The sequence below is a fragment of the Staurois parvus genome, unplaced genomic scaffold (genome assembly GCF_062004578.1).
Source record: "Staurois parvus isolate SC_StPar_1 unplaced genomic scaffold, SC_StPar_1.0 ptg000361l, whole genome shotgun sequence".
In the NCBI taxonomy this organism is placed as follows: Eukaryota; Metazoa; Chordata; class Amphibia; order Anura; family Ranidae; genus Staurois; species Staurois parvus.
The window spans coordinates 5,695,599-5,721,017 of NW_028318157.1; the positions used below are offsets into that span (position 1 = coordinate 5,695,599).

General features: G+C 42.7%; 1 protein-coding gene across 2 annotated transcripts in view; it reads right to left on the reverse strand.

Moving 5' to 3' along the window:
• MTM1 (myotubularin 1) overlaps positions 1 to 9,773 on the reverse strand; it is a 113,580-nt gene extending 103,807 nt beyond the window's left edge. For both annotated transcript variants that reach the window (XM_089684946.1, XM_089684945.1), the window contains exon 1: positions 9,671 to 9,773. The gene's annotated coding sequence lies outside the window, so the exon portion shown is untranslated. The remainder of the gene's footprint in view (positions 1 to 9,670) is intronic.
• Between the last annotated feature and the right edge of the window lie 15,646 nt (positions 9,774 to 25,419).

A 25,419-nucleotide genomic window follows, 5' to 3' on the forward strand; every position in this document is an offset into this window, starting at 1 on the left:
ATCACAGGAAGAAAAAAAAAACAAAGGAAAAGCTTGGAAAACTTCTACCAAATGGACAATAACTTGAAAGGTTTCTTGCCTGTTAAAAATCTAACTGTTGTACTGCGCATGTGACCCAGAAGCATAAAGCGGATTTGTGTCAATTGAACAATTTATCCTTCAAAACTCATTACATGATGGCATTATTGCTTGCAATCACGACCATGCGTTTGTTTTTTGAAAACTTACTTGAACGATTTTTCGTTCGTAATGCACCAAGACCCAATATATCTCCCATTTCGAATACGTAAAGCCTCAAAACCTTCAACTTCGTAACCTCCCTGCATTCTAGGTGGGGAATACTTGACAAAGACAATCAGTATATGAAACCTTTATCACTGTTCAGTGTTCCAGTATCATCCAAATACAAAATTGATGGTGGTGCTTGAAGAGTTTAAAAACAGAGAGCGGATTCACTCAGGTGAAAACAGTTACAGATTGTTGAAATAGAAATATAGTCTGGTTGCCTGGCAACCCTAACAAACAGTCATTTTCATGAATCAATGAATCTAGTACAAAGATGCAAGGAAGTGGAAAAAGAAGATCATTTTAGGTTTTCTTCACAGAGCATTAGAAAAATCGGGCTACACCTTTACAAGAAAAACTGCATAATAATACAGCAGTTTGTGAGTTCAATAGAAACCACACATGTAGAGCAGTCTGCATATTTTTTCCCCATCGCTGCTTTAGACTCTAACCTTTCAGTGTCAGTCACTGAGATTTTACTTCAACCCTGTTCAACTGAGAAGTTCCATGTTGTACTATCAAATGTGCAATACACACACGAGTGATGGTGTTAATATGGTATACAGATTTCAGCCTGGGTTCACACTGATGCGGTGCGGAATTTGCACCGGTTTCTGTGCGAATTCCACACCGTATCATAATCACACCCAGTTCATTCGAACCGCTGCAGGTGTGTAAGTTAACAACACCCTGAAATCAGTTTAAAAAAATGCGGATGTGCAGAATTGGATCACATGGGTGTAAATACCCATGCAATCAGATTATAGTGCGGACAAAAAAAAAAAAAAAAAAGGGTCCTGCACCTTTTTGATACAGATGCGGTATGATTTGAGCCATACAAAATGTATAGCAGAATTCACATGTGATCTGTACAGGAATGCGGTATGGTTCCTGTGCGAACTACATGTGATGTTCCGCACCGCAAAAGTGTGAACCCAGGTTCCGCACCGCAAAAGTTCAAATTCACACTGACAAAAATCCTGGATTCCTCACCTTCCAAACACATCTGTCACTAATGCTAGCCATACACTGCCGCTCATTTTCTCTCACTCCGCCCACAGGATAAATTATAGAAGATCAGTCGATTTCCCCATACGTGCCAATTGCATAGATGAAGGAATCTTCCCTAACAGCTATTGCATTCTGACAGCTGAGACACTCGTGGCTGCCTCAATACCCAAAATAAAAGTAGCGATGCACCGATATATCAGCCGCCGAAAATAGTGAGAAAAGGTGACTTTAATGACTTCAATGCGAAATTGCATCCCATTGACTTCAATGCAAAAACACCTCTTATTACATTTAATTTTAGATTATATTTCATTTTACTTTCTGTCCAATTTTTATTATTTTCAATAAGTTATTTTATGTTACTGGATTGTATTTTTTAACTTCATATTTATTTAAATTCATGATACCATGAAATGAAAAAGTCAAATATAAAGAGAGCTGGGAAAGCTGATAACATTAAGATTTCAGGAAGCACACTTTAAACACAAATGTAAAAAGTTTGTTTAGACTATTGCCTTCTATTACCGTGCAGCGATCAGTCACTGATGGTTAGGATGCTGGTGGGTGGCAGCTCCCTGACAACCAGCATCTCTGAGCCGGGGCTATCATGTTTTGTTTTTTTTTTTAAAGTAACAATAATGCTGATTAACCACTTGCCTACCGGGCACTTATACCCCCTTCTTTACCAGGCCAATTTTCAGCTTTCAGCGCTGTCGCACTTTGATTGACAATTGCGCGGTCATGCAAGATTGTACCCATATGAAATTTTTATCATTTTTTTCTCACAAATAGAGCTTTCTTTTGGTGGTATTTAATGGGCGCTTTACTTTTTGCACTCTAAACAAAAAGTGTGCAAAAAAATTTGAAAAAAAAAAAAAAGTTTCTTTGTTTCTATTATAAAATTTTTCAAACAGGTAATTTTTCTCCTTCACTGATGTGAGTTGATGAGGCAGCACTGATGGGCACTGATAGGCGGCACTGAGGTAGCACGGATAGGCGGCACTGATGATGGGTACTGATAGACAGCACTGATAGGTGGCACTGATTGGCATCACTGCTGGGCATTGACTGGTGCAACTGCTGGGCACTGACTGGCAGCACTGCTGGGATGCACTGGTGGGCACTGGTGGGTGGCACTGGTGGGCAGAGCTGCTGGGCACTGATCAAAAGGGCACTAATCATCAGTGCCCTGATGATCAGTGCCGATCCCTGCTCTGACAACTGCCGGTTCTCTCTGCAGTACTTTCCTCACGCTCTGACAGCATGAGGAAAGTGCAGCCGAGAACCGGCAATTGCATTTCCCGGAGATCAGCGTGTCACTGGACACGGCTGATCAAGTGGTAAAAGGCTGCTGTGATTGGCTTTTTACCACATATACCACATGTGTCCGTAGGACACAGCGATCACGGAGATCGCCGGGGGCGTGCAGGAGAGCGTGTTCTGGGAGGACGTCATATGACGCCCTCCCAGAACTAGCCAGCCGCCGTGTAGCCGTCATTCAGCTATCTGCGGTTGGCAAGTAGTTAAGGTTTCAACTCTTCTTTTTTTTTTTTTTTTTTTTTTTTACAAAAACACGAACTCCAGGCTAGGCAAAAATCACCCATTAGTACACCCCCTACATAAACCACTAAATCACTAATATAATTTTGAAGATCCTTACCATTTAGGAGAAAAGTCTAATTGAATTTTCATAACCTCACCTTTGTAATTCAAAAGATGACCACATCTGCTCTGCCAAGGAGGAAGTGTAATAGCTGGGATACATCTCTGCAGTAAGAGGAAACTACAGTTCCCATCAACCACAGGGAATTGAAGTGAATGTGAGCGGGTACACTAGGACTGTACATGCTGAATGTGTCAGAGTCTGAGAGTCTTGGTCTGCCCCTCACTACAAGTGGGGATGAATTATATTATCACTGCTTCCTAGAGAAAGAACTACAGAAGGGATGTGCCAAGACCAGTGGCTGGGGGAATAGCAGGCACAGCAGCCATCGGTCTTACAAACAGGAAACGAAAGATAATTAAACGGTTTGATTTGAAAATGAATAGGCCATTTCAGAGCAACTAAGTGAACCAGAAGATGGATAACATTCAGTGAAAGTAGGAAATCAGCAACAAGGACATGTAAAGACGTTTTTGCCCAGAGTTCTGCTTTAAACAGTGAGTGGCTAGACCATAAGATAATTAATGCATTTTTTTTTTTGTGAATAGACCTTTAAGGCTTCATGGACACTGGCTTAAAAAATGCCAGTGCTCTTGGCATGGGGAAAAAAAAAGCCAATTTTTAGCATTTTGTGTACTAGCATTTTATCTGCCAGAAAAAGGGGTGGGTATAAGCTTGATTTTTTCCAATCAAGTTCAAATTTCTACTAAAGAGTTTTCAGGTCCATTCTCAGTTACCATAATATAAATCATTTAGTAAAGAACGAATAACTCTGGCGCACAGGAGTAAAGTAGTGCACGGGTAAAAAGTATAAAAAATAAGTAAAAGATGATAATGGCAATGTTGGCATACAAGTACTTTAAAACAGGGTATGTAAATGCATTGGTGTACAATAAGTCCTTATTAGAGTCTCAGGCAATCTGCCTGGAATCTTTTAGCACAAAAAGACGGCAGCCATCCTCGGAACAAGCCAGCTTCGTATGCAGGGACAGAAGAAAAGAGACAGGAGGCGCCCATCTGAGTGTAGTAATAACACTGTATTTAATAGCAAAAGATTAAGAACACTCACAAAGGAAGTAATAAAACAAGCTCATCTGTGTATATGAGAGATGACCGTTCCTCAAAACGTCCTGCAGGCGCCACCAATGGTTAGTGCAATAGCAGCTGGGCTGATGGAGATGGTGAGAGACACTGTAGTGGTCAATCCTGCAGAGTGATGACGTTTGTGCAGGAAGGAGCCTACTAACCAGCCTGGAACACACTGGCAGGATGTGACATCACAGGAAGAGGTGGAGGGTCAGTGGGGAGGAAGAGCATAGATGTGGGACAGTAAGGCTACGAGCTCAGAGCCTCTAGCCCCTTCTATAGGCAAGTTCTCTGCTCTGCCTGGCATAATTTAGTGCCTCATCTTAAAAACAGTGCCTCGACGTGTCCCCCCATGACCGGAAGTGCAACGCCACACCGCGCCAGAAGTGCCGGTGCCACCATCCTGGTGCACCTTTTCGGCCACTGGAATTCATGCACTGCAGCCATCTTGGAGGGACCCGGGAGAGAAACCACAGAGACCAGACCCAGGAGAGCCTGCTCAGCCTTCTTGCCACAAACCTCCATAGACCCCCACCTCTGGACCATAGGCATGTCTCCAGGGAATGCTAAGGACCAAGAAGGTGTATCCGGAGTCGGTCCCTGAAACGAAAAGGGGTTTCAAATCTTCTCCTGTGCCAAAAAAACTTCCCTGGGACGCTACCCACAAGCAGGATCCCCAGGACAAGAGAAGATAAGCAGGCAACCACAATCACCCATACCAACAATAAAACAACAAACCTAGAGATGTGTTCACCTGGAGGTCGGAAACACAATTACTGAGGACGAGGGGGAGGAAGGGGCTTATTAAATTGTGTCAGTATTGTTTTTTCTTTAAGGGAAGAGCTGGTATCTCACATAGCTGTCCTGGAAGACGCTTTGGGAAAAAGGCTGTAAAACAAATGCTACCTCTCTCTTGAAAAGTCAACCCAAAGGCAAGTATTTAGCTCTTGTTTTCAGGTAACACAGATATTAGTGATTCCTTTCACAACAGGGCTGGTTCACAACATGTCAGCATGTGTTACAAGTGGGCAGCAGCAGACAGAACAGCTCAAAGCTTGGCCATTAGCAGTGCCAAGTTTGTTAACGTCAACATGTAAAACCATAAATTCATTTCCACAAATATATATATTTTAACCTCCTTGGCGGTATTCCCGAGTGTAGCTCGGGGTAACATTTCAGTACCAAAAGCGGTAACCCCGAGCTACACTCGGGAATACCATGCGGCGCTGCTCCGGCATGTGTTCTTCACTTACCTTACCCTGCGCTCCCACGATGTGTCCCCTGCAGCGTACCCGGCCATCTCCTCCGGCCGATGCCGGCATCCGGCTTCTGTGTCCTGTCCCTGTGACGTCGGGACGTACGGGCGCCGCCGGCGGCGGGAAATTTAAAAATTTTAAAAAAATGTCATTTTTTTTTTTTTTCATTTTACACAGTAAAACATTGCTGTTTCAACCTATTTCACATACATATTGTCCCTAGTGCTTTGTCCTGTGCCCTGCCTGCATTTGGTCTGTTCTTTCTGCCTGGAAACTGAGAAATGTCCATGGCGTCCAAAAAGTGTCCCTTTAGGTCAAAAGCGGTTTAGATCAGCTAGAGAACAGCGATAGTAAATCAGAACCACTTACAGAATTGAGTGATAATGATTCGTGGGGGAAATTCGTCATCAGAAACTGAAAACGATTTTGCGACTGAGCTCAGCAATGTGCGAACTTGGCGCTATATTTCACATTTCAGTGTTTTTGGTTTGATTATATTATTGAATTAAATTTTTTATTATTTTTATATTATTTTTATGATTATTTATTAAATTATAATTTATGATTTTGTGTTTCAAATTTTATCATACCCGGGATGTTTACTAGACTCTTGTTTGGACAGATTTCAGTGAGTTTTTCCTAAAAATTACAGCCTACAATAAAAAAAATACATATTTCCATGCAAAAAAATGGTACCGCTTTCAGCACCAAAAATCTGAAATAATCATACCGCCAGGGAGGTTAAGAAACAGACTGTCAGCCCCTTCCTCCTCACACTTAGTTTCACTTTCTTCTTGTGCAGATCTATTCCACTCAAAACAATCAGAAAAATATTGTTTCTATTCTATTCACTAAACTTCTTGAAACTTAGCACTGAAGGGGTTGATTCTGTATTCATAGGTTTGTAGAAGTTAGGATTCAGGTCTTTTTCTTAACTCTGTTCATGTTATAACATTTTTGCTGTGAAGAAGAGGCATGTGATCACCGCTGAGTCAAATTCAGTTTTGAGAACTGCAAAAGTAAACCAAGCATCTGTGATAATATCTTGTAGGCAGAGAAACTGCCCAATAATCTTACAAAAACCTCTGGAAGAGCATGACATTGTGAATGGATTCATGGAATTTATTTACCAAAAAAATTAAACGTATACAGCCTTATTCTACATAATTAAAAAACTAATCTTTATTTCATGATGGAATAACCTTTGGATGGCAATATATTTTCCTCAAAAAGCATTTTATTTAAAAAAAATCCGATTTAAATTAAAAAAAATCCAATTTAAATCCAAAAAATCTGATTTTTTTTATTTTTTTTTAAAAAATCATTAATTTTTATCCACCCTGCTGACAGTTATCATTCATGGCATGCCTACAATGTAATCTTTTTGGGAGACAGTTAAATGAATGGGTTTAGTTCTGCTTAACACAAATGCTTTTGAAGTTTGTAAACTTACTTTGTGAAGACCCCCACACATTTATTTCTTTTATAATTCTGTGACATTTAGTCACTGTGCCATGTGAGTAGCACTGCTGTGTCACACATTTCACACAGCCTGCCTTCGGAAATACAGAGCTGCTGAGAGAAGGAGCTTCAGGAATCACTGCTTGGGGCAGCAAGGTACCATGGGATATGTAATCCTTAGGAATTAAAGTGGGTGTAAATCCAAAAAAAATAAAAAATAAACTGGATAAGTGTAACTCACTGTAAAGCATAAGAAAGCATCTGTCCCTAGTCTCAACTACCAAAGAGCAGCCAGTCATTTTTAAAATCTTGCCCACTTTACTACATAAAAAAAACACTACATTAAAAAAAAAAAAAAAAAAAAAAGTGTCGCCACACACTCTCACCTGTGATCGACTAAGCATTGTCATGAACGAGCAGTGGGCATGTGTCCCACAACTGTGCACTACACATCCACCTAGATCGCTCCCCCTACCTCCTCCAGCCCCCCTATGTTTGGATGGTCCTCACTGCAGCATAGTTTGTCAACATGAAGTCAGGTGTCACCCTCCTGGATATTCTATTGGTCGGGTAGCCAGGTAGCTTTGACATGTGCACTTTGCTTGGGCTGTGTGCCCACAATTTCTGAGCCATGAGTGCTGCTAAGCTATGCTACTGTGCTTGTGGGGAGTGTACAGGTGGGAGGGGAGTCAGTGATGTCATGATTCCGCGTCCTGAGCTCCGACCCATGGACCGGAGACATTCACAGGGCTGCGACGGGAGCAGAGATTACAACAAAGAGGTACAGATAATGTGATTTAGATGGTTAGAAGACAAAAGCATAAAAAGGTGCATGTCTTTTCATATTACTTATTATGGGATTTACGACCACTTGAAAAGTAAACAGCAGATGAGAAGCTGCATGCAGAGAATCGGGAAGTTGTGGAATGAGTTCAGCAGCAGACAAGAAGAATTCACAACATAAAAGAAGAGTTTTCATATAGGCTTGTATTAAATATAACAGTTGTTTGTATTGCTATCACAATGCTGATGTTATAAAATGGAAGTGTACACTGTGACCATAGAACTCCTTTAATCGCAATGTGTCAGCATGTCCTTGCCGGCACTGAAGATGCAAGAGTGACAACGCTGCCCTAGTATCAGAAGGTGGGTTAGTGTTGTCACTCCATTACAAGAAGTTGAAACCTATGCACTGATCCAGCAGGCTCAGTGAGTAGGTTTGTGTGTTCACACTGAAACATCACTTTTAGGAATCGTTTACACTTTCATTACTCTTTGAAGAGCGATCTGCATACAGATTAGACTTCAGAGAGCATTTGACAGGCCGTGAGTAGGTGCTGTATCACCTCCTCATCACCAGTTTTAATCCTTTAAATGTCAGACAACCACATGTATTGTGTGAAGTGGCAGCGTGGCCTCACTTGAATGGGCCATGTTTGGCAGCCAGTAGTACCTGCTAAATGCGACGGGTGTAATTCCTCCTGCAACTGTGACATATGTGCACACACGGCTCCTGCCTTTGCAGCTAAAGTGGGAGTGATTAAATGATAGTAAAATGTGTCTAAACTGCATGATTTTACCGCCCATCAACCCCTAGTGTTGACAAAACCCTTAAAGCAGAATTTTGCACTCAACGTATGAGCAGGAAGAATGTTTACTGTGGAATAGACATGCTATGTCTTCTCTGCAGTAAAGTCCAAGCTGTGCCCCCTCAGCTCTGTGTACAGCAGTGGTGCTCAACCTTCTTGATATATAGAGCCTCAAGTGCAGCCCTCAACATCACCAAAGGTCCACGCAAAGTCAGTGAAAATTCAGTGTCAGATACAGCAGACACACAACAAGAGAAGGTCAGAGACTGCAGAGGAGGAGGCGGCGACCCAGGGAGACGGGCAGGGACTGCGCAGGAAGAGTTGCAAGAGATGATCAGATACCGTGCAGGAGGGGACACAAGAGATTGTCAGACTATGAACATAACACATGAGATGGTCAGACTGGGGACATGCCACAGGACTTGCGGGAGACTGGGGACATGCCACAGGACTTGCGGGAGACTTGGGACATGCCACAGGACTTGCGGGAGACTGGGGACATGCTTCAGAAGGCAATCCTAGACTGTAAACATATGACATGAGATGTCTTGAAATCACAGCTACAATGGGGCAACAGAGGAACACCGGCTAGTGTCTGTAGAGACCCCAAGGACCATACAAAGTTCCAAAGAAGTGAATGCAGCAAGGTTGCACACAAGGGGTGTACAGGATCAGCATGTCCCGGTACCCGGATGAATGAAGTCCTCTGTGCAGGGGCGGGAGTTACTTCCTTCTGGCCAATCAAGGTTACAGACTGAAGCGGGGGGGGGGGGGGAAGGGGCGGGAAGATGCTTACAGGGGGCACAGAGGACATGACTGGAAGGTATTGGGGGGTTAGTTCTGCCCTGATGCTGCAGAACATATAGATCTGGTGGCTGTGATTGGACATTTTGGTGAACATTGGAGCTCTTGAAGATGTTCCTGAGAGCCCCACATCCCATCTAGAATCACAGGGAGGGCGGTGACTGCTCTGCCTGCCCCCAATCACTACAGAGGATAACAATAATGATGATAATTTGGGGGGGGGGGGGGGTGGAGGTGTGACATGTGCTCAGTATACAGAGAGGAGGGACACCTCCAGGGACTCAGCCTGCTGAGCCCCCCCAGTAGAGCAGTCATTCTGAGCCCCACCCCCTCACTTCCACATAAGGACAGGTGCAGGAGGACACAGAAATCCGACCCCTCCCTCCCCCCAACACTGACAGCCGGGTACTCCTCCCAGCCCCGGGTGGCTATCAGTGGGCACCGTGCCTTCCCGGACCAGCCCGCCCTGTCCCAGGCCTGAGCAGGCCCCCTCATCCCCGCTCTATGCTGCATACCTGTACGGACCAGATCCGCCTCCGGGGCCGACGAGCCTGACAGGAAGTTCTGATGCCACAGCTCACCTCTATCCAGAGAGGGGGAGGCCTGGGCCGCCTCACGTGACGCAAACAAGGGCGAGGTTTCGGTCAGGCCGCACTTCGGATTGGATGAGTTGTGGCTCCCCGGGCAGTGCATTGTGGGAGTTGTAGTTCCGGGAGATGCCGGGGGATACAGAGGGGGGAGAGGTCTTTCGAGGCGATGGCTGAGTTATATTTAGACTCGGTGGATATCAGTGAGCATTTGGACGTGTTCTTCCCCCGGCCAGTCTCACACAGGGCAGACAACTACCCATACAACGTGTCCCCAAAGAGGGACAACTTCCCAGTGACACCGGCTTCCTGTGTCATGTCCAGCCTGACTTCACACCTACATCAGGGCTCCTCAGCATTACACAGAAAGTCTTCCTGCCCCAACAGTAAGACTCCATTCATACTTGTGCGACTTACCATGCGACTTTGGACAAGGTTGCATTCAAGTTGATGAGCCCATGGATTTCAATATATGCGGCTTAAGGTCACAGGGACTTTAAAAAGTTTCCCGCACTACTTTGATGCGACTTTCATGCAACTTGAGTGCCATAGATGGCAATTTAGTTGCATGAAAGTCACATCTTAGGCTCCATTCACACTTGTACGACTCTAAAGTTGTGCGACTTTGGATGGGTGCAACTTGGATGTGATTTGCCCCTCTGCAGGCCACTGTTGCATGTAAAACACTCAGGTATGACTTTCATGAAACGTTTGAGGGTTAACACAGAATCTATGGCCCTCAAGTTGAATGAAAGTCAAATCAAAATAGTGCGTAAACTACTATGAAGTTGCTGTAACTAAATCGCACATATATGAATGGTTATCATTGGAATACATGGGGTATGACTTGTCATGCGACTCTGATGTCCAAAGTCACACAAGTGTGAATGGGGTCTTAATGTTATCAATGCGATAGATGTGCCAAAGTCACATCCGAGTCGCACCCATCCAAAGTTGCATTAAAGTCGTAATGGAGTTGCAAAAGTGCGAATGGAGATTAGAAAACAAACTTTATACTCACGCAGAAAGGCTGGACATACATTATACAAATTTCTTGAGAATTTTGCTTTAGAATTACCAAAAACTGTTTAATATGAGGTCAAACCTAAATAACACTTTCAATTGTTTCCAGTTAGACAGGCCCCTGCACTACATAGTTCAAGGTAAATCTAAAGGAAATTGGGCAGAAATCTGTATAGTGTATGGCCAGCCTAAGTCTGGCTTCACCAGGGGCGGACTGACAACTCATGGGGCCCCCGGGCAATAGGGGATCATGGGGTCCCTGTGTCCTTGCCCAAACTCAAAAAAGCCTATGAAAAAGGTACCAGGGATATCTCATGGGCCCCCTACTGACCCCGGGCCCTCAGGCAGTGCCTGAGTTTCCAAATGGTCAGTCCGCCCCTGGGCTTCACATCTATGGGGTGGCAGTACTGTGCAATTTGGCACATGCTAAAACATGCTGTGTGTTTGTGTGTGATACACCTCAATCCACACTGCTCCTGCGCCTGCGCCTGCCATCCTCGCTTCCTCCTGTGGGACCCGCCTAGAGCGCCAGCCACGCAACACCTTGGCATTACAGCCATCCATTTGTGAGGTGCAGCACAGATGACATCCTCCTCCTTATATATTGATGCCGGATATCTACCCACGTCTTGTGAGTTTTTATAATCTTGTGTGCAATAAACTTTTATATTCATACTGCACTTAGTCTGGCGCACTTCTCTTTCTTCTCCATTTACCAGTGTCATCCATTCAGTCACAGAAAAAAGGGATTCAGTTTACTTCAGTTAACATCTGGTTTTGCATCCATCTCCAGTTCAGTTTGCATCAGTGTGCATCCCTTAGCATTTCAGTTCCAGTCTAGAATGGTCCCTTTCACACAAATGTTCTGATCGGGTGGGACCAAAATGGGAAGGCCCAGGAAAAAAATAGAAAAATTAGAAAAAAACTTTTTTTTTCCAAAGCAGTTTTCTGGAAAAAATGAAAAAAAGGAGTGCAGAATATGTTCTTTTACAATTAAATATAATGTATCTATGACATGGTATTCACACTATAAAACATGAAGACCTTAATAAAAAAAATGTCTGAGACTTTATGTAAAGTCATAAATTATTGCAAGTTCTCTCTGCTGAAGATGAGAAAATCCTGGAATACAATTCAAGTAACTCTGTACTTCTCAATGCAGTTCTCAAACAAGAAAAATAAGTGCTTCTGCCATTAGGTGGCACTGCAGAGGAAGGCTCCAGTTTAGTTTGCTTGTAGGCTCCATCTTGTTCCTCCTACAGTTGGGTGATTGTTGGGATACAGTAGATGTTAGTTTCTGTCCTTTCAGGCCTTAACTGACAGGTAAGAGAGTACATTTATCTGACAAATGCATTTATCCTTATAACCTTTAATTGATTAGTATTAATGTTTTCCACCATCACAGCATAATGTCTCCCTATAGTCTCAGTAAATTGGCTTTTTTTTCCTCCTCTCAGTAAAATAGTGAGACCAATATCTAGAGTTTGGAGACATTTCCATAGTGCAGTTTCTGCTGAGAGCAAAGCTGCAATTTGCGAATATTGTGAGAAGAAATATTCTTTTCCAAATGCTACAAGGATGACAAAACACATCCTAGCATTCCAGAGGTGTCCTAAGGACATTGAAAAATACTTTATGAAATGATGAGGACCAGAATGAAAGTGCAAATAACTTTTCTCTCCAGAGTTCTCATTCCAGAAACACGCTTTCTGCTGCTTCTGGATCATCACAAAGTGTTTCTTCACCATCAGCATCTTTAAGTAAAGAAGGGTTACAAACCATGGCCTCCCAAAAATACACAATCGCTTCATTTATAGATAAAATGACACCTGAAGAGGACACCTGACAGGAGAACATTGATCAAGCTCTTCATAGAGCAATATACAGTGAATATAAAAAGTCTACACGCCCCTGTTAAAATGTTAGGTTTCTGGGATGTAAAAATTTGAGACAAAGATAAATAATTTCAGAACTTTTTCCACCTTTAACGTGACCTATAAACTGTACAACTCAGTTTAAAAACAAACTTAAATCTTTTAGGGGGGATGTAGCTGTGTTCAGAATTAAGCAATCATATTCAAAATCATGTTAAAAGGAGTCAGTACACACCTGCCATCATTTAAAGTACCTCTGATTAACCCCAAATAACGTTCAGCTGTAGGTCTTTCCTGACATTTTCTTAGTTGCATCTTACAGCAAAAGCCATGGACTGCAGAGAGCTTCCAAAGCATCAGAGGGATCTTATTGTTAAAAAGTATCAGTCAGGAGAAGGGTACAAAACACTTTCCAAAGCATTAGATATACCATGGAACACAGTGAAGACAGTCATCATCAAGTGGAGAAAATATGGCGCAACTGTAACATTACTATGAACTGGACATCCCTCCAAAATTGATGAAAAGACGAGAGGTCTGTAACTGAGAGGTCTGTAATTGGCATCATAGGTAGACCTCAACTATGAGAGACAAAATGAGAAACAAAATCCAGACAATCACCTTCATTGCCCGGGCAGTATGTTTGGGATCATTGTCATGTTGGAAGACCCAGCCACGTTTCATCTTCAGTGCCCTTGCAGATGGAAGGAGGTTTGCACTCAAAATCTCACGATACATGGCCCCATTCGTTCTGTCCTGTACATGGATCAGTCGTCCTGGTCCCTTTGCGGAGAAACAGCCCCAAAGCATGATGTTGCCACCCCCATGCTTCACAGTAGGTATGGTGTTCTTTGGATGCAACTCAGCATTCTCTCTCCTCCAAACATGACAAGTTGTGTTTCTACCAAACAGTTCTATTTTGGTTTCATCTGACCATATGACATTCTCCCACTCCTCTTCTGGATCATCCAAATGCTCTCTAGCAAGCTTCAGACGGGCCCGGACATGTACTGGCTTAAGCAGGGGGACACGTCTGGCACTGCAGGATCTGAGTCCCTGGCGGCGTAGTGTGTTACTGATGGTAGCCTTTGTTACGTTGGTCCCAGCTCTCTGCAGGTCATTCACTAGGTCCCCCTGTGTGGTCCTGGGATTTTTGCTCACCGTTCTTGTGATCATTTTGACCCCACGGGGTGAGATCTTGCGTGGAGCCCCAGATCAAGGGAGATTATCAGTGGTCTTGTATGTCTTCCATTTTCTAATTATTGCTCCCACAGTTGATTTGTTCACACCAAGCTGCTTGCCTATTGCAGATTCAGTCTTCCCAGCCTGGTGCAGGTCTACAATTTTGTTTCTGGTGTCCTTCGACAGCTCTTTGGTCTTCACCATAGTGGAGTTTGGAGTGTGACTGTTTGAGGTTGTGGGCAGGTGTCTTTTATACTGATAACAAGTTCAAACAGGTGCCATTGATACAGGTAATGAGTGCAGGACAGAGGAGCCTCTTAAAGAAGAAGGTACAGGTCTGTGAGAGCCAGAAATCTTGCTTGTTTGTAGGTGACCAAATACTTATTTTCCACCATAATTTGCAAATAAATTCTTTCCAAATCAGCCAATGTGATTGTCTGGATTTTGTTTCTCATTTTGTCTCTCATAGTTGAGGTCTACCTATGATGCCAATTACAGGCCTCTCTCATCTTTTTAAGTGGGAGAACTTGCACAATTGGTGGCTGACTAAATACGTTTTTGCCCCACTGTAGGCTCTGCAGGAATATCTGGCAAATACTGGCTGTGTGGCACATGTGACAACAATCTCCTGTATTCTTCATATGTCTGGACTATGGAGTAGAGTGGCAAGAAGGAAATCTTTTCTTACAAAGAAAAACATCCAAGCCCAGCTAAATTTTGCAAGAAACATATCTGAAGTCTCCCAAAAGCATGTGGGAAAATGTGTTATGGTCTGATGAAACCAAGGTTGAACATTTTGGCCATAATTCCAAAAGATATGTTTGGCGCAAAAACGACACTGCACAAAACCAAAACAACACTGCACATCACCAAAAGAACACCATACCCACAGTGAAGCATGGTGGTGACAGCATCATGCTTTGGGGCTGTTTTTCTTCAGCTGGAACTGGGGCCTTAGTCAAGGTAGAGGAAATTATGAACAGTTCCAAATACCAGTCAATATTGTCACAAAACCTTCAGGCTTCTGCTAGAAAGCTGAACATGAAGAGGAACTACATCTTTCAGCATGACAACAAGCCAAAGCATACAGCCAAACCAACAAAGGAATGGCTTCACCAGAAGAAGATGAAAGTTTTGGAATGGCCCAGCCAGAGCCCAGACCTGAATCTGATGGAAAATCTGTGGGGTGATCTGAAGAGGGCTGTGCACAGGAGATGCCCTCGCAATCTGACAGATTTGGAGTGTTTTTGCAAGGAAGAGTCGGGCAAATACTGCCAAGTCAAGATGTGCCATGCTGATAGACTCATACCCAAAAAGACTGAGTGCTGGAATCAAATTAAGAGGTGCTTCAACAAAGTATTAGTTTATGGGTGTGCACACTTATGCAACCATATTATTTTACTTTTTATTTTTACTTCCCTCCACCTAAAAGATTTCAGTTTGTTGTTCAACTGGGTTGTACAGTTTATAGGTCACATTAAAGGAGGTAAAAGTTCTGAAATGATTTATCTTTGCCTAATTTTTTTTACATCACAGAAACCAAACATTTTAACGGGTGTGTAGACTTTTTATATCCACTGTATGCTTCTAGTTCAGCATTGGCGATAACTGAAAATGCATTATGGAAGGAAGCTTTTACATTATTATGAGGGAAAGGGGGGTCCTTTTCTCATGTATAGTTGAAACATTCTTAACATATACAGTCATTGTTATTCTATTTGTAATAAAAAAAAATTTAAAAAAACAAAAGTTTAGTTTAATTATTGAATAAACTGTAGTTTTCTTTCAGGGGAAGTTCATACCACATGCAATCCAGTTCATTTTTTTCTGCATCAAAAACGCATTGATAGTAGGTTTTATGTTTTCCAATGGCATAGTTCACACCAGTGCGGTCAGTTCCAGTGAGTTCCAGTTCCAGAAAAATAGAACATGCTGCATTATTTCTGCACTGAACTGTAGTGGAAGGCAGTATAACACACCAAGCATGTACAGGAATGAACATGTGCTTATTTAAGTTGAAGAAAAAGAGATGGGAAAAATTAAATGGAACACATCATAAACGCAACAGGAAACATAAAAAACGTGCATACAGAAACGCAACCGAACTGCATCTCGATGGTGTGAACCTGCCCTCAATCATAATACTTTTATATACTCCTGTGTAGCGCCCTCTTGTTTGCATAGTTCATTGGTGTAGTTAGAGGCTTGCTAGAAGCCCGGATGTAAGTCAGAGGGTTTACTTCATGGCTGGGTGGAGGGCTGTACAGGTTAGTCCTCTGGTACCTCCCCCTGCTCTAGAATCTTAAAGAAGTTGCTAGAAGCCAGTAGGTGGAGGCCAGGAGGAACTGATCTGCATATTCATGGGAGTCTGACCAATCCCAGGCAGGAAGCCTGGCAGTGTGGCAGACTGGCCCATAAATATGAGAGAGCCAGGCCAGCAGGGGAGTCGGGTGGAAGACAGAGTACCGAAGAGTGTTGCTGATAGCCTGGGCGGGGACCCTGGAGGAGGCAGACTCTGTTTCCAAGCTGGAAGTCAGAAGGAAGCTGACAGAGGGAGCTCCACTGCCTTACAGTCCACCAAGTAAGGGCAGTCTGTTAGCCTGGAAGGAAACCAGCCCAGCAAAAGCCTGATAGCAGTTCATCCAAAGCTGCAGGACACAAGGACAGTGTGAGTACCTCTACATCCCCGGGGCCTACAAGAGAGAGGGCTGCTAGGTGCTATACCCAACCAGTTCTCCCTGGGACAGTGCTGCAAGCCTGTTTCAGAATCTCTTGCTTCAGGATACTCTTAAAAAGACATCCAAGTGGATGGGTAGTTTCTAGCTGGGATCTGAAGAGGTTCATTTAGAGGGGACCAAATGCTTCTAGAGACTGTGCTACTGATTTGTGAAGAGACTGTTGCCAATCTGGAGGGAGTAGAAAGTCCAGGATCCTTCATTTTTGTGACGTTTGTCCTCAGAGTTTCTGCTCTATTCAAGTTGGGCATCCCATATACCCCTAGACCCTATCCAAGTTGTTTATTCCCAAAAAAACAACAAAAAACAAGCCCATGGAATGGTTACTGATTCTGCATGAAATCTGAAAAATGCATGTTGCCTGGCTGGGCAGGTAAATAGGGGGACCTAAAACCAATGGCTCTCAAGTGGATAGCACTACATCTGCATTTCACCTTCCCAGTGTAACCAAATTACTTGCAATTTGTAGAACTACTCCACATTCATTTTTTCCCCCAATTTTTCCAAAATGTAAATTTTTTTCCTGGAAAAATAGGGTTTTTTTCCAATGGCTTCAACATTTCTGGAAACTTTACATCTCTTTGCCTGTCCATTCTCCTCTATGGAGTGGCAGGTGTAAAATGATATGTGTCCCTTTACACCAGTCTACTGTACGTCCAGTCTGATCCACCAAAAACAGATAGATGGGGATATGTTCCCCTTCTGTCCAGCGGATCAGATTGGCAGTTGGGTGTAAATGCACAGCTGTTCTGTTTACATCCAACTATGTCTGTGCCTGTTCTGCATAAGGCTAGGTTCACACCTATGCAGTTTGTGTTTGATCAGTTTCTGCAGTGCGTTTTGCATTTTTGGTGCGTTTTTGATGTGTTTTGCATTTTGGTTTTGGTTTTTTCTTGTTGCTAGGCAGATTTAAAATGCAAAATGTATCAAAACCATGGCAAACACACACTACATGCTTTTCTGCAGCGTTTCCATTGAAGTCTATAAAACCAAAAACGCAACTTTTTGCATTAAAACAAGTCCCTGGCTCTTTTCAAAAAACGCACTGGGTGAAAATGCGGAGATGTGAACCTGTCTCTGCATTTTCACCTGGACTGTAAATGGACTATAATGCAAAATGCAAAACGCTGCAGAAAACGCTTAGGTGTGAACCTAGGGTAAGCGGAGCAGACACGGACCATTTCGTCCACTTGCTCAGTGGGGACAGGTGGAGTCTGCATATGTAAAAAGGGACTAACATCTGTTATTAGACTAGGTTCACACATATGCAGTTCATGTTTGATCTGTTTTTGTGGTGCGTTTTGCACATGCGGTTTTTACATGTTTTTGATGCGTTTTTGCATATTTTTTCTTGTTGCTAGGCAGATTTAAAAAGCAAAAAGGCAGCAAAAACACAGCAAAGATGCACTACATGCTTTTCTGCAGCGTTTCTATTGAAGTCTATAGAGCCAAAAACGCAACTTATGGTGTTCAAAAAAATCCCTGACCCTTTCCAAAAAAAGCATCGGGTGAAAATGCGGAGATCCAAACCTGTCCCATAGCAAATCATGCTAAATGGACTGTAGTGCGTTTCTACAAAATGCTGCGTAAAAGGCTTAGGATGAAAGTATATTGAAAAAAAAATTGCTGAAAAATGGATCTTAACCTTTTCCCACTGGCTTTACATGTGTATGCAGTCTTTGAGCTGGTGGGCTTTAACAGCAAGCAGCTGGGCATATGTGGTACTCCCAGCACAGCAATGGACATGTACCAGTAAGCTCTCCATTCATACTTGCAATCAGGATAGCGTATGTACTCTCCAGCGCCTCAGGGTATGCACAGCCAAAAGGGAAGCCAAGGGTACCAGGACAGCGACAACCAAAAGGAAATGTTCCAGGGGTGCAGCCCTCCTCAGACGGGGAAATCAGCCACTGGATAGAGAGAAAACACAGGTGGCGCACACACCTAGTGCATTATCCAAGGTTTATTGCAGGAATTAAATCATAAAAACATACTCACAGACGAAGCATGTATCTAAAAAGCATAGAAAAATGACAATGGCCACAACGGCGGGCAAGGTGTTCTCACAGTCAGTGCGGTCAAATGGTTGACGCGTTTCAAATTGCTGACGCGTTTCGGGGACGAATCCCTTTCCTCAGAGCTGATGACCAACCTGCTCATTAGATTGATGACCCGCCATATTGGAAGCAGCCTCTGAGACACCACTTGATAGGGGAAGTTACCTCTATGTCACTGTGACATAGAGGTAACTTCCCCTATCAAGTGGTGTCTCAGAGGCTGCTTCCAATATGGTGGGTCATCAATCTAATCAGCAGGTTGGTCATCAGCTCTGAGGAAAGGGATTCGTCCCCGAAACGCGTCAGGATTTGACCGCACTGACTGTGAGAACACCTTGCCCGCCGTTGTGGCCATTGTCATTTTTCTATGCTTTTTAGATACATGCTTCGTCTGTGAGTATGTTTTTATGATTTAATTCCTACAATAAACCTTGGATAATGCACTAGGTGTGTGCGCCACCTGTGTTTTCTCTCTATACTTGCAATCAGGAACTTTCCAATCATGTGACTGTTGTGACAGACAATCAAAGCGGTCACATGATCAGTATGCCCACCTCCGCCTCCTGGTATTTATATATTTTTAAATAACCAGGAGGTAGCAGTGAGAAGGAGTTAAAGGAACGGACATCTGTTTACAGATCTTCGTTTAACCCTTTCCTTCCTGGTCTTTAAGAGGTTCTGAATGCCAGGAGGTGATAATATTGTGTGACATAAAAAAATGGAACTACCACTATTTTATTCTCTAGGGCAGTGGTTCTCAACCTTCCTAATGCCGTGACCCTTTAATGGTTCCTCATGTTGTGGTGACCCCCAACCATAAAATTATTTACCCAGTAATTATAATTCATGAGTGTCGTTTTACCTCCAATACTGCTGCTTTCAACACAGTAGCTGCTTTTAACAGAGTAGCTGCTTTCAACACAGCAGCTGCTTTCTACACAGTAGCTGCTCTTTACACATCGGAAATATGTGTTTTCTGATGGTCTTAGGGGACCCCTGTGAAAGGGTCGTTCGACCCCCAAAGGGGTCGCGACCCACAGGTTGAGAACCACTGCTCTAGGGTTTCTGCTTTCAGAAAATATATAATGTTTGGTGGTTTATGTAATCTTCAGGCCTTAAATGATTTTTTGCAAAAAACGCAAAGAAGCGAAAGGGGTAAAGGATAAGCCCGAGACTCCCCTTTCCTGACAAGCACCCAATCGGTGCTCATTACACTGTGAGGTCTCTCCCCTCTCTGCTAGTTGGCGGGTGCAGTGCTGCAGACAGGCAGGGAGGGGAGGAGGAGATAAACAGCGCAATGTTAAAAATATTAAATGTTTAAGTCACCATAAAGCCCCTTTCATTGTTAAAAGCCCAATTACATTACTTAAAGCAGATTTAAATACAGTTTTGGTTAAAAAAAATAAAAAATTGTCAGGACAAGTAGATTGTCACGAGGGACAAGTAGACTGAGATACTGATTTAGTCCCTGGACAAATAGTTTTTACAAAAATTTCCACACCCCTGAGTGTACAGTATTATCATGTCACTATAGTAGTATCACTAGCGATGTCAACGTCAGTCAGTTACTGTCCCTCCCAGACAGTGTCTGTTAGCTCCAGATTGCCCGCTACACTATCACAGTCATACTATAAGTCGCTGATCACTAGTAAAGTGTCTATAGCTGCGTAAATTCCAGTATGTACACAAAAGTAGGTAGATGCTTTAACTTTCACACAAACAAATAAATATACACTTATTGGGATTTTTTTTTTTAACCAAAGAATACATTTTGACCTAAATGTATGAAGAAATTTGATTTTATTAACAGAAAGTAGTAATTATTGGTCTTTTGTTGGGGGGGGGGGGTCTTTTTCCATTTATATATTAAAAAATAAAAAACCCAGTGGTGATCAAATACCACCAAAAGAAATATTTGTGTGAAAAAAAAAATTATATACATTTCTGCAACAGCCTCTTTTCTACTTGCTCCTTGTTTTATACTCAGATTTACATATTATTGTATTCTTCGCGCCTTGCTGTATACTTTTTTGCACATGTGTGTCATCTGTAAGTCTTCTTTGTATAACTCCAATAAAAAATGTTGGTTTAAAAAAAATAAAAACAAATTATATAAATTGAATTAGCATACAATGTTGCATGACTGAGCAATTGCCAGTTAAAGTAGTGCAGCATTGAATAGCAATAAAATGCCCTGGTCATGAAAAAAGTAAACCTTCCGGAGGTCAGGTGGGTAAGATAGTCTGTAGTTGACAGGTTCATGTACCTGCTATAGACAAGTAGATGAATTTGGGCAGACACTGCATGTAAGGCAGACTGATACCAGAGTGTCCATATCAATACTGCACCCTCAGTGTAACTGTGCTTCCACCTGTCAGACAGCACAGTGGTAGGGAGTTTTGTAATGGGGGGGTGGAAGCTGATGAGGGTTTTATAGACTCTGCTTGCCTTGTGATTGACAGCAGGAAGTGGTCAGCTCCTTAGCCAATAGTCTGCCTGCTTTTGGCTATCAGACTCCACCCACTGCAGTGTCACTGGTTGCTTAGAGGCTAGGTGTACTGGCCCCAGGATGATGTCCATTGTGACGAAACACGTAAAACGGAGCTAGCATTGATATCATCATGCCCACTCATGATGACACCTGTCATTTTTTTATTGCTGTCTTTGTCCCCTTTAGGGAGATTTTCCCTCTCTATTTTTTTTTCGTTTTGTTTTTTTTTATCCTTATCATCAAGAGTGAAATAAAACAGGAGGAGAAGGGAAATCTTCCAATGGGAACGTCAGATCTGGTGACCACCAGACATCCTCTCACTTCTTGTTTTGGCTATGGGACTGGAAGTAGAGGGTAATCTCCCCAATGGGGCACAGAGGGAAAAAAACAGGCAGGGGTTATAACCTCACTCCATTCAAAATAAAAAAAAAAGGTTTTGCCTTCAGTTCTGCAAATAGGTTCCTGCAAATTGTTCTAAACTGAGATGGAAGTGAGTTATAGTGTTGCTAGTATAATGAGTAAAGTAACGTAAGACGATCACTTTCACAGGTACGGATAATGACTTCTAATAGCTGGTTATAATGATAGAGGAAATATAAATTTTAAGTAAGTATTAGATGACACAGAAGATTACTTGAGCTACTCCCAGTGTAAGTCACAGCAAAGCCTGACTCCTATCTACAGCGGAAATATTTCAGATTGGAAGCCATTTACTAATAATTTCTCATAAATAGAACTCCTTAACCCTTTTATTGTCACATACTTTTTTTACTCGCACATTATTTATACAAAAATATACTTAAAGCGGAACTCCATGCTAAATAAATATTGTCTATATACAAGGGACACGTGTATTCTTACTTGGATCCAGACGTGCTTTGTATTTCTTCCAGATCTGTGCAGTAATCCAGTGTGAGACTTTGCCTCTGTGCAGGGGCTTCCTGTAATAAAGACCGATCACTGATGTGCCATGTACAAGATGATTGGTCTTGTCTCTGCTCCCTCCTGTAGTTTTCTGCAGTCAACCTGTAGTGGGTGAAGCTACTGTGCCTCTCTCCCCCGTAGGGCAAGTCTCTACAGGTGCCGTCCTGATGTCACTGCTACATTTACAAGGAAATGACTGGGTTTGCAAATGCATCTGGTACAGGTTTTTTTTTTAATTTACTATCTGTGTTCCATTGGGGAGATTTCCCTTTACTTTCTGTCCCCCAGCCAAAATAGGCAGTGAGAGGAAATTCCTCCAAAATTAGGTTATCCCTGGTTGTCACCAGCATCACCCAAACTAGTGTTTCCATTGGAAGAGCTCTCCTCTATTCCTGTTCTAGTGTCAACCCAAAATTTAGATTTTTCTTTCACTTTCATTTGCTGATAACAGCAAAAAGGACAAATGGAGAGGGTGACAGCCCTTCACAACAAACTCTTTTACGAATTTGATAACAAGAGCGGTAGATATCTGGCTTGAGCACCATAACCACGACTATGAGTGCCTATCACATTGCCGATGCCCTAGGCACCAAGCTCATCAACAACCTTGCTATAGCTGACCAAGTTCGCCTCTATTATGAACCACTTTATAACCTCCATAGCTGATATGGTAGCTCTCACACCCCGTCCGAGTGACTTCAAAAGTTGCGATCTCTCCATACTCGTTATGGACTGCCCAAACTAACCAGTGGAACAGCCAAACAATTGGAAAATCTTATCTCTCCAAAAGAGGTACAAGCTATGATCTCCCAACTTAAACCTGGCACGAGCCTGGGACCTGATGGTCTCATACCACAATACTATAGGGATACACTTGCCATCCATGCTCTCTGACCTTTACCCACCTAATTTTGCTAATCTGACTACTGCTCTATACTCCGACTTCCATGCTTGGGACAGGATACACTTTTTATGGTTTGGCTGCGCAACCATAATCAAAATGAAAGTACTGCCATGCACACTGTACTCCTTATTTAAGGAATAGGGGGCACTAGAACAGTTATTCGAGTCCACTCCACTATAAGTATGGCCTTGGCTTAGTAAAATCACCATCCCACACAAGTTGACTCCCATCTATTGCTTAAAGCTACCCTACCGCTCTTGAAGATGCTTTGCTTTAGGCACTCCTTGACAACCAAATATTTCCCACTAACACCAATCTGACACAACCCAGAATTTCCACCTGGGAATGCACCCTCTTTTCTCCAACACTGGTGGACTTCGCCATTACTGCCAGAAAAATAATTCTTTGACTATCAAATGTTTTGCTCTCTCAAAGACTTTCTAGAATTGGATAGCCTAAAACCTTTCCCCAGATGGACCTACTTTCAGATCCGACATTTGTTAAACGCCACACATAGATGTGAATACCCTACCAGAACCTTGACAGATTTGGAATGCCTCTGCAATATATTGAAATTAAATTTAGTGCATAGAGAAACAATACAATCTCCAAATTTTCTGTAAAATAAAAGAGATACCAATAAATAAATACCAAATATTCCATATAAAAACCTTAACAGCTCATCAGCTTATAAATGCGCAGTGATTGATGGCCCTATCATTATTACTGTCACTGACATGTGCAGCTATGTGTTGCACAATTGTCATTTATGTATCTGTGTTGTACACATGCATGTATAGCTATGCTTAGGTGTGGAAATGCTTTAGATTTTTCTTTGTTTTCATTTATTTTTATATATGTTCATATAACTTAAGAGGAGTGCCCTGAAGTCTCATTAATCCCTTTGCGCTGGTGCCTCCTAGCCCTTTAAGGGATTTAAGGTGCTGGGAGGTGGGCCGGTGTTTGTGATCATGTGGCCGCCGTGATTGGCTGTTACAGTGGTCACATGATCAGAAAGCTCCAGATCACAAGTAGAGATAGGGTGCATGGTGCACACTCTTGGCACAGTTCTATTTTTTGGGGCACACATATATGCGGCCTCTCTGTATTAAGGCCCACCCACCAAGAGGCCGCATATATGCGTGTGGCTGGTGAAAGGTGTTAAAGTGGTTGTGAACCTCAGGCAGGAAATATGAACAAAGCATATCCCCCTACAGTATGTACTTGCCTTGATTAAGAGCGATAAGTGTCATTTCTGTCTGCTGCTTCATCAGCAAGAGTCACTTCTGATGAGTTTTCCTGACACCAAAAGAAAAATGGTGACAGGGGAGGGAGTTCACGCAGATTGACATCCTCAGATCTGTTCCCATGAGCTGTGTGGAGGGGCTGTGTGTCTCATCCCTCCAATCAGGGGCGGACTGACAACTCATGGGCCCCCCCAGCAATAGGGGATCATGGGGCCCCTGTGTTCTAGCCTAAACTCAAAAAAGCTTATGAAAAAGGTATCAGGGGCATCTTATGGGGCCCCGTACTGATCCCGGGCCCTCGGGCGGTGCCCGAGTTTCCAAATGGTCAGTCCGCCCCTGCCTCCAATCAGCTTTCAGAGCTCCTCTCACTGAGCTCTGTATAATTTCAGCTCTCTGTCTCCTTTTTTCTGACAGCTTTAAAAATTCATCACTGAACAAATGTAGAGGAGAGAAGACCACAGATAAACAGGTTCAACTTATGTAGGATGATTTGATTCATCTCTGTGTATCACCTGAGGCCAGCCACTTCACTGGGTATATGGAAGGGTGTACAACCACTTTAAAAAGAACCTTTCTCTGTACGGTGAAACAGATAAGAGGCTATTTGTCCCTTATGTGATAGCAATAAAATTAAGTGTAAGTTCACATTTTCACATAAAATAAAAAGGTAAACTAACACCATACACAATCTCTGAAGATTTTGTCAGTGGCCATAGCTCTTCTGCAAACCGAAATGAAGAATTGCTCCCCCTCCTGGGAGGAAAGTGTTCAGATACTTTTTTGTAGGGCGTTTCTTTTAGAATTTTACAGGTTTAATTAAAATCAGGCTGATAGCTAACTGCAGGTCAACCCATCCAAAATGTAACAAATGTGATTTTTTTTTTAATGACTTCAATGCAAAGTATGGGTGGGAACAAACTCTAAAGAAAACAATGTAAATCTTTTAAACTGTGTATGTGTCTGTGCCTATATTAAAAAAAAACCACACATGAATATCAGATAGTAGAACTGACAGAAAAGAAAACTATCAATGTATGTAACAATGAATATAACTTGCAAACTGTAATGTAAATAGGAAGCAGAAAAGATCTTGTTTGCTTCTGTTTTGCCATCTGCTGGCTACCTGCAGTACTGCAGCAGGTGTGTTAATGTATCTAGAGCAGAGGTCTCCAAACTTTTGCAACAAAGGGCCAGTTTACCTTCAGTCTTTACGGGGGCCAGACTGTGGTTAGTGGAAGTA